Consider the following 16,812-nt stretch of genomic DNA (forward strand, 5'->3'; position numbering starts at 1 on the left):
TCAATTGTAAGAAATTTCTGCCTGTATCCCTAGTGCTGTCACCATGCTGCATTTCCTTGTGCATTTACAACCCAGTCTAATTAAATGGACTGGTAGCCAAGTCTGTGCTACTGCAGGGAGAGGAAGACTCCTGTTTTTCAAATGCAAGTTACTGGCTAAAAAGCAGCATGGTATAGTTGCAAACCCAGCACACTCTGGGGCTGTTACATGTTGTAACAAAACTGAAATGCAATATCCAATTCATTACCCTTTCTGTCTGAAAGAGTGCTTCTGCTGCTCAGCCAAGGTGTTCCTGAAATAGATAATTGCCTCTGTGCTTTTCACAGGATAGTAAAAATGAAGATTAACCCTTGACCAGCGTATTTGTCCTGTGCAGGAATTTTCCTTCAACTCTGCCCCAGACTGGCTCATTTTACAGGCAGAGCTCAGCTGCTAGAAGAGCTGGGCTCCTCTTGTTGGCATGCCTTATCCTTCCATTCTCCCTTTTGCTTTCATACTGTCTTATGGATTGTTGACTCTTGGTTAATATACTTCTCCCCTGGCCCAGGATAATGTGTCTGTTCTTCTGTTTCTCTTGACTCTGGAACCGAGAAAAAAAGCAGCACATGTCAGCAATGCATGTTGTTTTTTTGAGCTTGACAAACTGTTTTTGAGTTTGATTTTTCTCTTTCCTCCTTCAGTGTCTCCAGTAGCCTCAAGTCTCTTGAGCTCCTCTCATCTTCTCTCCAAGGTCTCTTCCTACTGTGTGTTCCCAGAACTGCTTGTCATGCAGATAAAGAGAAGCATCAGTTTACTAGAAAGGGAATTGTATGTTTAAACATCACCAATCTGACACATATTGACTTTTATTTTAAGAGGTAACAGGTAAAACAAATAAAATGTAAGTTTCTGGGGCTTTCTGCTTAGTCAATCTGCAGCCCCTTCATCATCATGATGCCTAATAACACTGTGCAACCCATCTCCATACACTGACCCACCTGCAGACTTTCTCTGTGGATTTAATTTGTGCTGGATTATTTACATTACAGCCCTGTGTATTGGCACATTTTTAACTCCAAAATGGTACAGTGATAAACCTTTAGCCCTCTATTCTGCTTTGCAACTGAATCAGACCCCTTTCGTTGGTTTTATGGAAAGCATATCATGTCACTGCTTAAGCTGTCTTTGAGCCCACAAGCTGAAGGTGACCCTATGCTCCAAGCACACCTGCTGTACTCAGTTCGTTATCCTGTACCATGGCTGCTCATCAGACACCAGCCTGAAAGTGCGCCACGGCCTGGCAATGGGAGACTGTAGCAACCATGTGTGGAAACACCCTGGCCTTGCTGAGAGGTTAATATGGTGTTGCAAAATGAGCATCAAAGTAAGCTGTAAGAGGGCTCAAAGAAGAGCCCCCTACTTCAGGGGTATGCATTGCTTCAGTTACCTGGGCCCCTTAGGAAAATAATAGAAGTTTAAGGCCTTTCAGGTGGTAATATGCCACAGATGCAGGGCTGATGACCCATTTACTTCCACTGCAAAGTCATTAGGATTAATACAAAGCACCTGCAGCCCTAGTAAAGCAGGTTAGACGATCACAGCATCTCAGAGCTCAGATTTCTCTATAGCACGAGGGTAGTATTATCTTTAGTGGTCTAGCGAGATCTGTAAGGGACTGATGAATTGCTGTTCCAAACAGGCTCTTTGTGATGAGCATCTGGTGGGTGTGAAGGTTTAGAGTCCTCTGATGGGCCTGCCCAGCTTCTGAGGATAGCCAAGCTGCCAGCTGCACTGCACAGAGGGGTAAGTATTCGTGTGTGCCTCCTCCAGGAGTAATCACAGTTGTGTATTTGCTCAGTGCTGTGTTTCTGTCTTTGTCCAGGACTCTACCCAGTGTAGGAGGGTCTTAGTTGGAACTTAGTGTGCACCTTCCTGACTTCTTGCTGTCTGCCACACTCTTCTTCTGTCCGTGTGTTTGTTATGTTGGCTGCTCTGGATAAAGTAGCCCCTTTTTTGCAGTAACCTGCTATATCTATCATTGTGTTAACTCTGTACCCCGTGTTTTAACACCACGTCGGTCATGTCCCCTGCCATTTTGCTTGCCACTTGTGCTCAAAAAACCCTTAATGCTGGCCTGTATTTATTGATGATTGAGCTTTTCATGGTTTTGTGAAGAAGGGTATGCTGCTTTTGATCGTGGAGGGAATTAATGCAGGAAATCACTACAGATTGCTGACCTTTTGAAATCTTAAGCACGAAGCTTTCTTTTCGTTTGAGATCTCATTGAAGGTTATTTTCAAAACACAGACAAGTTTTTCATAGTGCAATGTAGAACTCAGAAAGGCTTTTTAAGCATCAATGTAATTCTTAGAGAGGATAGGGTGTGTACCAGAAGAAACTTTAACACTGTGTTTAAACTTACTGCAAGCTGTGATAAAGTAATACAGAAAACCAAACAATGAATTACTGTCTCCGAGCCAGCTGAAGTTCACAGCTTTTACCTGTGACCATACCTACTGTTACAGATTGGTTTGGTTTCCCACGAGGGAAAGTGTGAGCAGAAATAGCTGACGTACTTAAGAAGAAGGAATGAACTTTGTTGAATGCGATGAGCTACCACGTGCTGTTAAAGGCAATCACACTGCAAAGCACAAAACTATCTTTGATTGCAAGACAGCTCTAAGGGCCCAAAGAACTTTGTGCTTAATGTGCAAAATGAAAACGAATAGTACTTGGCTGGCAGTGTAATTCAGCTTGCTAATTCTGTTGGTAGCTCATGGAGCTGACAGGTGTTGTCCATGTTGCTGTTGCAGGCTGTCTGGGTTCTGAGTGGGAGGATTCATCTCCTGGTGGATCTGATACTTAGTAACACGTTGTGTATTTTTATTTCTTGACTATACATAACAGGCAGCCCAGTCAACAGGGTGTAATGCACTTTTCTTATGCTGTCATTCTAAGAAGAGGCTGTATTTCAGTAGTTTACTGGTAAGAGGCTGTAGTTGCTTCCTGGAGAAATCTAGGTGACATTATGAGATCTTTTTCTTGAGCTGAGTCTTCTGGTGATGTGCTTTTGAAACCTTGAAGTTCTCACTCTTGTTTTTAGGAAGTATTTTAACTAATGCTTTATGTGCTTAGGCAAAGAAAAACAGATAACAAAGGAAACTGATAGAAAACTATGAACATAAGTTGCAAGCATTCATGTAAACAGTATGAAACAGGGTATGTAACTGAGATCTTAGAGTACTGCAGCCTCCAGGTTACTTTGAAAAGTGAAAATGAGAGCAACTACTAGATTTTTCTTTTTCTTTTTAATGTGATGCATTGTCAGTCTGCATGAGCAGCAGCATGCACCGTAAATTTTCTGGTCTTCACAATGTGAATTGAACATTAAAGAGCAAAGTGTTGCATGGGACTGCTCATGGAGGCCATGGCATGGCCAGACCTCCGTTGCACTGTATCAGTTGTCCAGGTCCAGCTCAGCCTTGAGGGCTCTATGCTGCCCCAGAGCCTTGTTCCCAGCACAGTCCCCGAGTGCAGGCAGCTCATAGTAGTTATAGCCCGATTTTCGGCTTCTCTCAGTCATTTAGATTTATCAGGTGTGCAGCACTTCTTACTCTAGAGGTCAGTATAATGTTAAGAATGGAAATGGTGCAAACTCAATTCTCGTTCCCCAATGAGATGTTCCAGAGTGAACTCTAAATTATACTCCTTCCAATTTAAGATGGAAGAGAAATTTCATACTAGGGAAATGTACTTGTAAAAGCACAACAGCCAATATGGGAAGCTCAGAGGGCGTTAAAGAAAACAATCATTGAGCTTCTTTGTTGAATGGAAGTTATGAATACGCTAGTAGTAATTTTCTGAAGCCATAGACAATAACATAATGTGAGTGGGTGATGGAAGAAATTACATAGGGTGAAATTTAGAGAGCTGACAGCAGCCTATGCATCGCTTAAGACCTATTTCTGAGGGCTTAATTGCAGCTTAAATAGCACACAGGACTTGTGCTCATCTTCTTCACAGAAACAAATTCCATCTAGAAGGAGCACCGTGAGCAGAACATGGAAATCGTAATCTGATCAGCTGTAAAACTCCTGCTTTGGGGAAAGGGTGTTCTGTACTGAGAACAGATGTTGGCAGTGTAGATTTATGTTGTAGTACGTACACCATAAAGGTCTAACACTGTGTTTTACCATAAGATGCACTGATCTTAGTCCAAAGAGATGCCAAGAGAATATCAATCTTTAAACAAATGGGAAAATCGAGTAATGAGCACACTGCAGGACGTTGTGATTATCTACTTCATTCGTGAGCTATGTGGCTGATAACACTAAAAGCAGTCTCACGAGTGCTTCGGAGGCATTTACGTTACTTTTGGGCTTGCTGTCCACAAATATTCATTCTTAGTGGCTTATAAAAAATAGATTTTCAGTTTTGTTGTGTGGCTGTGCAAGAGAAATCGGAACTGGAGAGTCGTGTATTTGCTACAAAATGGTTGCAGGCTACTTCAGTAAAAGAAGACCCAGAGAAATATCGAGGTGGAAAACCACTTTGCATAGTGAATGTTAGATGCTTAGGTTTTCAGTCAGTTCCCAGAATGTTTAGAAAGGTATGGTGGTAAAGCCAAACCTGTTGAACTCGTCCTTATCTTTACATGCTTGGATTTCTTGTAATATTTAACTTTTTCTTTGCGTTTCCTGGACTTAGGATTCTCAGTTCTGTGACAATCAATATTCCCTTGTAATGTATTTTGACATATGTTCCTGATAAGCATTTACCACTTGAAGTCCTAACAAAGGTTATTTTGGTCAGAAAAGAAAAAGTAAATAGAAGTAGTCTCCCGCTGGCTCTTTTGAAAGCAGAAAGAGACAAAATGTTAGGACTAACAGCACTTTTCAAAGCACGAAGCTCTATGGGTTTAACTGTTTTCTTTTTAATTGAGAAGCAACCTGCAAATCATTGCTGTTCTCTGAAGAGATCTGTTATTCAGATGTCTGTTAAATAGTTTGCACGCATTCTATTCTGGTTCAGGGTTTGTTCACAAACCGTTCACAAATTGTCTACTTTTATGATTCACAGTGTGTGATTGGGCATGTGGTATATTTTCTGCTCTCTGATTTAATGACTGAAACATTTTGACAGGGAATAACAAATGGTGAATGGCAACTAGTAAACAACATACAACTTGGGGCATTTGCAAGCACTTTCAAGAATATTAGCAATCAGAAGAACGTTGCTGAAGCCTGGGTAGCCTGACCCCTATGAATGACAATGATTCATATCTCAGCCATCTAGCTACGGTTGTATTTAAGTCAGTTTGTCATTGTTTACCCAGCTCTACGAAGCCTGCAAGGAAATTCACTTACTACGAATGATGCATTTTTTCTCATCAAACGCTTACTTGTAAGTAGTCTAATGGTGAAACTTGCCCACAAAGGAGCAAATTCTCTGTTAAATACATGTATAATTAATGAAAATAACACACCGTCTTCTAGGACTGTTGACATGCATAAGTGCCGTATTCTTGTGTGACATATAAGCACAGTGCTACAGCCAGTATATCTGACTTTAGAAATGCTGCATCTCTGAGATACAAAACTAATGTGTTCATTTAATGATACCCTCTTACTTTTCTCCAAGTATAAAAATCAGCCCAGCTTTAGCAGCTAAACTTAAGTCTCAGTTTCCATACTTTTCTTTGCTTCTTTAGCTTGGCAATTGAAAAATGACCCCATTCCAATCCAGGAAGCCTTGAAATGGTGTATGATGTGATTCTCACACGGAATATTTTTAACTTTTTTTTTTTTTTTTTTTTTTGCTGTGTCCTAAGATCCTTGAACTGTATAAATGATTAAGGTTTCATAACACTGCAGGCAAAATTCTTTCCCTTGATCTGAGCTGCAGATATCCTTTGCATTTTCTGCACACATGGTACTTTCATTTCCATCAATGGGAATTCCACACGCTGAATAAGGAAGAAATATTTGCATTCTGGATAAGTGCCTTATTTGGGCACTATTTCTTGCTTACTTGTGCAAAGCTCCTACTGACTTTGATCTTGTTGGCGAGCTGCCTGTTGGATGAGAATCCCTGGTTTGAGGAGTTGGTAAATGGCGTTTTAATGGCAAGGGTCAGCAATGATTGCCGTACCATTTTTCTTGCTTTCCCCACCACAAAGCTATCATCTGAAGTAAGGCACTGCAGTTCTTTTCAGAAGATTAATAGTTCTCTGCTAGTAACAGATTTTCCACTAGCCAGAAAGCAGTACACCCACTGATGAGTTTATCATTTGAACTTTGAATCCAGTTGGGAAGTTGAGACGTAAACTCTTCCATGATGGTGATTTGTGGTATATTTCCAGTTTTCAGGGTCAGGTTATTAACCAGTGTAACAGTGATATAAGCACATGTCGTTGAGAACATGAATCAGAGGAAGCATCTGACAAAGACCTCACTGTGCAGGCAGCTTTCCTTGGAGGCTGTGCAAGTCTGATGTGTGTCATGAGGCTCCAGGTGTCAGGCTTGAATATACCACAAGTATTAACAACCTGTGTGTGTATATAAAACTGTTCTCGGCTGCATTTTTTTGGTGCTCAGGATTTTATGAAGTGGCCTAGGGAAGGATTGTCATTTTGTTCAAAGTTCTTAGTTTTAGTTTGCTTTTCCCTATTGATATTGGATAGTCTTTAACTTTTTAGGTAGAATGAATACTTGCTGTTTTGTGTTTGGTAATCTTGTTATGCGTTCCTGTTAAAATGAAGATACTGAAAGAGTACAATCATCTCCAAATTTTGAATGTGTGTCCTGTCACCCTGAAAGTTCTAAAATCTATTAAGGGAACTGGGAAAAATCTAGTGGTGTAAAAAGAAGTACTTGAGCTGTACAAACGTGACATCATTACCCGTAGAAAACTCTGATTTTTCTGACAAGTTTCTGTCATCCATTGGAATGAAAATTGAAAATCCTTATGAAGAAATTCTGTAGAACAGTACAGTGTAGAAATACGTAGCCTTTTGTTTAGAACTAGTGCGATGTGACACGTCTTGGGAACGCGTTATGAGAATTACAGTTGAGGTGTCCCTTGCTTCCATTTGTCTGCAGGGATTAGATGTTCTTGCAGCATGGTCTATCCCATGACACACTCCATTTTATAGCTTCCACAAAATACTAAACACAGAAGAAACCAGAAAGTACTTCCTGTGGCAAGTTTTCAATCTTGCAAAATCTGGTTTTGGTGTATTATTTTTTTCCCCCATTACAAATTGCTCTGAGGAAAACCTCCCAACTAGATCTGAATAATAATGAGTTCAGCTTCTTATTTAATAGATGTACTCAGTTATGCTAGGGCAACTTCTCTTTTCTGAACTGATTGGTCTGAACAAATCTTTACAGCACAGATAGAAGAAAAATCCTGTCCTTCAACAGCATTTGAAATAATACTGTATCCCTCTGTACTGACTCCTACTCAAAGAACTTGATGTAAGCTGCAGATTTGTGTGGCTTCATTGCATTCAAATCACACCCAAGTTTTGTGGTCTAGGTAAGTAACATACGAGATTTAGTAGTACGTGGGCTGGACATGAGGGAAGAAACATTTCTGTTCCATTGCAGAGGCTTAAACCATGCCCAGAGTTGAAGCCTGTTACTTGCAGCTCTGCCAATGACCTGCCTCTCAGCTTCTGCACAGGGATTCCTCTGCTTTCCCTGGGGAGAGAACGTAGTCACCATTCAGCAGCTGTTGTCGTATATTTACATATCACTGACATGCAAACACTAGTTCTCTAAATAAGATATGCATAATAAAAATATTGCATATTGTATGCACTTAATTCTGCACGTTGAAAATGTGGGAGGCTGAAGTGCCAGGAGAAGGAGCCCATCCTCACAGCGTCCTGCCTCCTGTGAACACTTTGCTGTTGCCATGAGGTGGTGCAGCAGCCTCTGCTTGTGTCACATGAAGTCCTGATGCCTGTGTGGACAGAGAAGCTCAAAGGCTGGCATATAAATTAAGAATGAGTAATTGGAGAAGATCCCCACTTCTCTAAAAGCAATACACAGACTAGATAATAGGCCTTGGAAAACTAACGAGATGATAGGGTTTCTAACTTCACATTTTCTAATTGCTTCAAATGAAACCCTATTAGAAACAGCTGGTCTAGTTCTCAACTGATATAAATTGTCATGTATTTTTCAGATTTAAATAGCACTTGGCTGGCCTCACCCAGATGTAAACTCTGGCCTAGAGTATAAAAGAATAAAAGCAATGCATGTGTATCCACATCATTGCTGCTCAGGGCAGCAAGCTGAAATAGGAATCCATGCTGTGTGCTGGGGGCTGGTAATCTAGGGCTGGGTGCACTGAGCCAAGGGTGTCCTCAGCTTCCAGGCTCCAACAAAAGAGAAAGGCACTGCACTTCAGGGGTGCCAGGATCCTTGTAGCGTTGCCAATACATTAAGATAAATGACAGTAGCTTTCTAGCAAGAGTGAAATGATTGATTTAAACAGATTTATCTTATGTGATACTGTTATTCTTCTTTAAAGTAAAATAAGCAAATGTTTTCTCTTGCATTCCAGGATAGATTCTCATCTACTTAACATTCAGAAGAAATCACAAATCTGGCCCTTACATTTTCTTAATTGGGATTTGGATTAGCGTGGAGCAGTCCGTTGCTATAGCATTTTTCAGCAGGATTGTTCTATAGATTTTTCTGACCCACGTTGAAAGAATTCTTACTCATGGATCTAAGGCCTAAGGGAATTGGGTTGTGGTATCTGAAGTTGACAGTGATGCAAAATTACAAGAAGGTTGTTGGAGTCCAATTACCTTCCTTCTCCTTTTCCATAGTGCATTTATTTCATAAAGACTGTGTGGGGGTTGGGGGGAAGAATTAGAAGAAGATTGAAGTGGGAAAAACTGTAGAATTTTTTTTCCAATAACCATAAGCTCACTACTTGCCTATACAAGGCCTATTGCCTATAAAAATGATTTCTATTTCTGACCTAATTTAAACTGTTTTCAGAGCAGTCAATGCTGCTATACGTTGTTTTAAAAGAAAGGTTTCGAATGAGCTCACTCAAGGAATGAAACATCACTGAAGTTTGTAGATATTTGCAGCAGTGGGACTCATTTTAGGGAATAAATTGTCTGAAAGAATTGGATTCCAAATTACTTCCTAAATTAATGACAGTTTTCCTGCATGTTTCTAGTTTTACACAATTCCATAATCAAGCAACATGGAGTCACGTGAGTAATTAAGGTTATAAACCTGAAGCCCTATGGTACAGACATCAATATAAATATGCTCAGCAATAAAGGATTGTTATGTTAATGTGTGTATTGATCAGTTACAAAATTATTAAAAGGCCTCTGTTGAAAAGCACAGGGCTTATAATAGGACGTTAGTCAGTTAAAATTCTTATATCACAGACAGCAAATCTTTTCTCTGATAAAACAGCAAGTTAACAAAAGGAAGCAGATTATTAAACTACAATGAACTTGTTCTTTTCGTTTTTCCCAATATAGAAGATGTAAATAACTATTCATGTTATTACTATTTACATATTGTTCCAAATCATCTGTTTCATGTTAGCCTTGTGATAGTTGATCACAGCTGCTCCCATTTGGAGTTAAAGGATATCAGATAAATTTAAAATTGACCTTAGGATTTGTTCTACCAAAATGTCAATTTGAAAATGCATTTTATTTGGTGGTACCATTCTGAAAAAATGGACTCAGTACATTGGGAATAAAACCTAAGTAGAAAAATACAAACCGAGTGACTGACTTAAAGGCCATATGAATTAAAAGGTCTCTGTGAGTATTAGGCTCTATGTTTCAATATCTTAATTATCTTCAACACCCCCTGCTTTTCTGTCCAGTCTTAATAACTAAAATTTACTGGAGGGTACTGCCCCCCTTTCTGGACAATCCTCAGTGAGCTTTTCTTCACGGGCAGCTTATGTTACTCTGTTCACGGGCACACTTCTGAATGTGGATACATTTAAGTATTCAGAAATCATCTGCCATGTTCACCTTTCTTCCCTACGGTCTCCTCCATTTTTTTTCTTTTACACCAATGAACAATGCTGCTTTTAGAAGTTTCATCAGATGAGTGCTGGTATAGGTAAAATGTTTCTTCACGTGCCAAAAAGCTGATGTTCACGTTCATTGAATTAGAACCCCTCAGCTGATAGAAACTGATCCTCACTGGGCTGAAAGCATAAGGTGTTCTGCTGATACACACCAGAGTTTGTGGGGCTGGAGATCCTCTAGATAGGCATCACTGTATTTATGTGAAAGCAGGGAATGGGTAGAGGAAGGAAAAGCAAATACAGTGCAAAACATCATTCCCTTCTTCACATGTTGTTTCCTTCTGCTGTTCTCAGTAGACTGTCATCTTCCCTGTCACGGATGAGAAAGACAAGCACTGTTTGCACCAGAATCTGGCAGTAAATCTCCTGCTTGCTTACATGGTTGCTTCCATCTCTCTTTCTGGATAGATTTGCAGAGTAGTTGCCAGTGCCATTTATCAGCGAGTAGGTCTGAGGAGGGAGCATTTGAATGAGACACCTGCTAAGAGGCAAACATGGATCCTTTTAAATCACAGACCTTGTGCTGCTCTTTATTTGAGGACTAAAAGAGAAATATGCATCTCAGTATTTACTGCCTTCTTATTAGGAAAGGCTGTTTGCCATTTCTTACAGATTTTACTCATTTTAATAAGGCCACATCTTAATCATCTGGGCTGAAATTAGGAAATATGCTTAAGATCTTATCCACTGAAGTAAAATAAAATGACTGGGTTTGCTCCTTAGCTAGCTGAGAGTATCAAGCTGACAGTCTTGTGCAAATAGGCAATCCAAGTGACAGTGCAAAGACAACATGACTTGACTTGGCTTCCCAACCAGAAGAGTGTTTCTCACTTTGGGAACACCAAATGTCTGTAACTGAATCTTTCTTTCATCTATCTATCTACGTCCTTTGTGCTGAGTGAAGACCATGGGGCACCTCCTAGGGATGTTTTCCCAGTCTGCCTGGCACCCGAAGTGAGAACGTGCCAGGACCTCCCACGTGCACTTAAACCCACCCATGGAGGCTGGTCCCTTCCCCTATGCATCTGGTGCTCAGCCTTGCTGATGTGTTGGAGGTTTTGGCAGGACTTGAGCTGCTAAGGTCAAAGGTTTTTAAGATGCTGGGACTTGTGCCACTAGGCACCAAAAAGCTCAGCTTTCAAGCCTCTGTCACAATTTTGTGTGTGGAAAGTAATTATCTTAAAAATGTGGAGAAACAAAGGCATTTTTTTCCCCTTTTAATCCCTTTACATCTCAGTTTTGCATCTGTGAAAAGAGAACAATATAGCTTCACTTTTATGAGCAGCAGTATGTGTTGTATTCCTTATGAATCATGCAAATGCTGTGTGATGTCCCATATTCTTGTACAGTGTACAAGGAAACAAACAATGCTATTGTCAGAGCACAGCAGCAACAGAGGTGGGAGGGAAAAGGCTGAGAGATTTTTCCAAGTGAGGAAATACAAGTAAAGTACCAAGTAGCTGCTCTTCCTGCAAATGTCTTCCCCTGTTTTCACTGAATGAAGCAGAGGTTCCTGAAGGAAGGTGACATATGAGATGTACAAAATTTAAATTTCCATGTATAGCAGGATGGAGTTAAGCAGTGATAATGCTGGTGTTTGTGCTTTCATTACCTAATTAAAATGAGATCCTTTCAGCTGACTGCAAACCCCATGACAAGCCTTGATAAAACAGTACAGTGGAGTAAGTGTTAGCAGTGTTTGGGGATCCCCTGACTAATGGAGCTGGCTTATCATAAATTCCCCTTCTTGTGATGGCCCACTTGTGGCAGGGCCTGTGCTTGCAGGCTGTTCTCTTGGGTTCCTGGTCCTGGCTGGTGATGGAGGACAGCACTTCTCTATAACTGTTTTATCCCTCCAATGAGCTCGATTACAGGTCACAGTGCAAGAAGTGTTCCTCTGGCTGTCCATACTGGTCCTATGCTCTCCTACACTTCCGAACCACAGAATCAGTTTTATGAATACTCATAAATTCAGAGTGCTCAGTAGGTGAGCTGCCAGACACATTGCTTGTCTGATGCTGAAATATTTTAATTCTGTCTCCTTGAATATTTTCACACATAATGGAACATCTTGGCAGTGTAGATATCCTTGAGCCTGCTCAAGTGTGGATGTTCCCGTTCTGCTGCTATGAAGGCCACAGATGAGAAGAGGTGGTATGACTCAGTCTTATTAGAAGGTATTAAACTACTTCATCTTTTATCCCTACAAGCAAAACCCGAGAAAGGCTGTGGGTGGCTATAATGTCAGCGTCTCAATTTTTTTCTTTGTATTTCTGTTGCTCAATAAACATTAATGCACTGTAGGAGAGTTACAGATTTTATTTAGCTGGAGCTGTAAAAGTGCTTGTTCCTCTCTAATTTCATCTCATTTTTTCCCTTTTACCGCTGATGACGGGCATCATCTGTTTGTCTCCTGGAGGGTTTTGAACTCAATTATGATGATTGTCTCTTGCTACCCTTGTTTTCTGTGCACAACTTCTATATTCCCATTGTCTTAGATTAAATTTGCCCATATCCAATCCCTATCCTTAGCAAATGTAAGCCTCAATATGGGAAAGAATGATCCTAATTTTTAATATGGGAATTGTCTTGATGACTTGGGAACATTGTGAACTTTCAAAAGCAACAGTGTTGTTTTCCTTAAAACCTCTACAGATGTTCTTGTGCTTTCTGCTCTTCCCGCAGCCTCCTCAGCCCAAGATGCATAGCTCATGGTTTGGCACCTTGGTTTCACGGTTCATTAAAAAATTGTCCTGTCCCTGGTGTTTTCACTCAAGAAAATTCTATTTAATTTAAATACACACCTAAATTAGGACCAGGTCTTAAAACATTGGGGTCTTATGACTGCATAACAGAACTGCTTTTTCCAAAGTATGCAGCTCCTTTCCACACAACCCTCCAAAATTAACATTGTGCAAAATTAAACTTCAGTCCAAAATGCAGGAGGGGAGGATATTTTTAATGAAGATTTGCTGTTAGAATATCTTCTTATGCCAAGTGTAAATGAAATAATTTTTTAAACAAACCAGAAATATGAGTTGTTGTTTCAAGCTGTGTGATTACAATATGTACAGAGGTTTTTTTTTAAGCTTGTGTTCCCTTCTTTTATTAAACCTCTGAGGCAATTCAATGATTTGATCTGGATTGGCAAATAATTGCAGTTGAGAAAGATCTTTCTCAGAGAATAATTTTATTCACAAAAATACTTGTTTGGCTCTAGCCAAGTAGCATATGGGCCTGTGTAATTCCTCTCTGCGGGATGCGTTTAACCCCAGGTGATGAGCATACTGTCAGTGCTTAATAATTCTCAGTGGAGAATGTGTCAGGAATTATGTTGTTCCTGGGACCTCAACTTATTTTATGCTTACCTGTAATGGACCCTTACCTGAGGATGCTGGGCTGCCTTTCACCAGTTCCTTTTTGCGCTCTTCAGTTGATGGCCCATGAAACACACCTGCCAAGGAGAACTGTGCAGCAGAAATGATCTTCAAACCTCAGGCTACCATAAACCGAGCAATAAGTACGTTCTTTGTTGCTGAACCAGGCTTCTTTTTAAAATTCCTTACTGCCTCCTTATTGCTTATTGCCCTCCCATAGAGATCGAGGGTAGGGGAATGATATAATGTTTGGTAGTAAATTGGAGAAATTATGACCACAGGGTTCCACACTCCCTAAGACCATTTCTGCTGTGCTGTGTTGGAAGAAACTTTAAACCATAAGTCCATCCTTACTTCAGAGTACACTAATATATTCATTATAATGACTGGAGAAATGAAGGATATTTGGATAGCTGAAGTTGTGATACAATATGTAAGACTGGATGAAAAATAAATTAAAAATGGTTTGCAGACATGCAAAAGGTTTATTCACTGCATGTAACATGCTCAGTAAAATAATATCCTTTAATGTGCTGAACTCTCCATGCTTTTCATGAAGCTACAGCTAATTGTACTGCTCAGAGTTGACTAATTCTGCCACTGCTTTCCTTTGAGAGAAGTAGCATTTCAAGACATGACTAACACTCTAAGTAGTCATTAATTCTTAATTCAGAATGAAAATGAAACTTTTATACTATATATATCAAACTGAATACCATACAGTTACATGCAGTCGGGTCATTTATTTTGACATTAATATTGGTTAATATTAAATGTTAAGGGAAGGGTAGGAAAAAAAAAAACCCTTAAAAATAATAGCAACAGCCACACAATTTACTAATATAAATATTGGTTTTATTGACATCTACATGTTAATGTATTATAACAAGGCTTTGTTTGTACTGAATGATAAAACCCACTCTCTGGGAATATTTTATGTTTTGAACATTAAGAATGAGCTTACAATCATACCAGTGTGAGTGATCCACTGCTACTTATGTTTATGTCAAGAGTATTGAATCTGACAGTTCTTGTTTTAGGTTTGGCATAGTGAAAGAAGGTAGAGATGTCTGTATGTCATTCTCCAAGTTGACTTTCCTCTTGAAAGTTCCAGGGGAGCTCTCATGCAGCTAGGAATCCTATTTTATGGGTCTTGTGGGCTCCACAAGAGAGAACCCATCAGGCAGACTGGTACTATAGTTGTGTTTTGCTGTGGTTATGGAAGATGCCATAAATAACATAGGCTAGTAGAGACCTATTTAGAACAGGTCAACTTGACACTGTGTGCTCCTGACCAAGCTGGATCTAGCTGTGTCAGGGATGTGGTGGATGAGAGCATCCCAGAGTCCTAAGGAGGAGAGATTCAGTAACTAGTACTTCTGATTGTTACCCCATGGGTCCAGTTGGCTGATGAAAGTATTTGGCCAGATTTAGGCTTGTATGATTTTTCTGCAGCAATGATGTGCCTATGGTCATGAAGAAGCACAATACAAACATACAGATACCTTCCTCCAGTGAATGTATTGACTTGGAATTTTATCTCTATGTTATTCAGAGTAATGTCTAGAAAGTGCAGATGTATCAGGAATACATGGTGAATATGAATATTAATACATGTATAATTGTAATCAGATATAGATGTGAATGTCTGTGCCAGAACCAACGATGGGACATCCTGATGACTTCTTCTGAAGAAAATTTAAGTTTAGCATCCCTTCATGCCTTTGATCTTTGCCTCAGAACTGATAGGTGATGAATTCTGGAAGAGGCTCTCTGGGCATTTTATGTGCAGCAGATTATAAAAGGAAGTAGCGTCTCTGAAGGAAGGCATGAGTTCACTACAAATTGTTTATTAACATAGGAAGGGGGTAAATTAGTTTAATTCATTTGATATGTAATATAGTGAGAAATGCCGTGAAAATCCAATGAAAGTGGTGAAGACAGATTATCCAGATTGATGGTGGAGATAGTGCTAGAAGAGGTGGAGCATGGGGTCTTCAGGCTTACTTATATAGAAGATGAGAATAAAGAAATTATTCAGAGAATAGGCTAATAAAAGTTCAAAGGCCCTCTGAAGACATGCTCAAAAATATTTCTTCTGAAGATCTGGAACTGAACCCAAAGACTACTGGAACATTTTAATGTGTAGGAGACTGCATTCATCTTAAAAATCATCCCTTTGCACCCCTAAGCATCAGACTGAGCAGCATTTTTTCTCTTAGTCCTCTTTTTGCAGGACCTGGCATTATATACCTCTTGGGCAGCAGTTATTGGAAATAGGCTTACCTGATCCCTTGTGATAACTGGAGATGAACAGCGTCCTAAAATTAAACCTCCTAATGAAGAGCTCAGAATGGGAATTTTGCCTGTTCAAAGGCCTTTTCCACCTTTCTATTTCTTAGAAACAGTGCTACACTGAAATCACCAGCTGTCTGACTGCCAGCCTGATGACAATACAATTCTTTCCAAGCCCCTGACCAATTTTTTTTTTTCATCTCTAGGATTGGTTGTTCCCTGCCTCTTGCATTCAATCTGTTAGAATAAAGGTAATGAACTTCAAACAATAATTTCAATGCAGCTCTAGCTTCTGTGCTGGTAATCAAGACACAATGTACTGCTGAGGATGTGCTCTGCATTATGCAACTCATTCACCCTGTAATTATCCCTGATCCCACCCTGTTGTAGCTGAACAGCTACAGATGCTGACGTGACCATTCTGTGTGGCTCCTGCTGTTTGTTAACTGCTGAGATTACAACCAAATTGGTGGTGCTGAGCTGGGGTCCAGGGCTGTAGAGATTTTTAAAATCAGAGTTCATTTGCTGTCAGGGCTCTTGTGAATGCGTCCAATAACTGAAGCTTACAGCTCAGATGCAGGATTTGGATGGTCAGGATCTTATAATATTTCCTGGCTGAAGTGCTAAAATACTTTAAACTTTCCCCTTCCTCCTGGTTCTTCAGCAGAAGCTGGCCTGGGAGATAGCTTGAAATGTTAAGTGATTCCAATACTACTTCAGTTTGGAGTTGTTCAGAGATCAACTGAGTGATGGATTAAAGGAGAAGAAGGGGGAAAAATCTATCTGAAGCTGCCCACTAGAAGTGTAGAAAAGGAAGTGCAGCAGGTATAGCCAGTACGACTTAACTGACTCAGGAGATCCCATCCAGAGACCACCACTTCAGCCAGTCAGTCCATGGCTCCCACCCTGATGGCTGTGCCCACCACTCTGCCCCACTGTCTGCCAGCAGCTTGCTCCAGCGGTGTACCACGCTCTGATACTGTTTGTGCAGCTGTTAGTACAACTAGCTGGGGTCAAACAATCAGAGATGCTAGGCTGTGACCTCCTTTGTCCTTCTTCCTGTACCCTG

At 40.2% G+C, this 16,812-nt stretch overlaps 1 long non-coding RNA gene across 2 annotated transcripts in view; it reads left to right on the top strand.

Annotated features, from left to right (window-relative positions):
• The window catches only part of LOC121113440, a 242,546-nt gene that overhangs the window by 101,508 nt on the left and 124,226 nt on the right, over positions 1 to 16,812 (top strand). For both annotated transcript variants that reach the window (XR_005862178.2, XR_005862177.2), the window contains exon 3: positions 1,679 to 1,782. This is a non-coding gene — a long non-coding RNA (uncharacterized LOC121113440). The remainder of the gene's footprint in view (positions 1 to 1,678; positions 1,783 to 16,812) is intronic.

Source organism: Gallus gallus, chromosome 9 (assembly GCF_016699485.2).
Source record: "Gallus gallus isolate bGalGal1 chromosome 9, bGalGal1.mat.broiler.GRCg7b, whole genome shotgun sequence".
NCBI classification, from domain to species: Eukaryota; Metazoa; Chordata; class Aves; order Galliformes; family Phasianidae; genus Gallus; species Gallus gallus.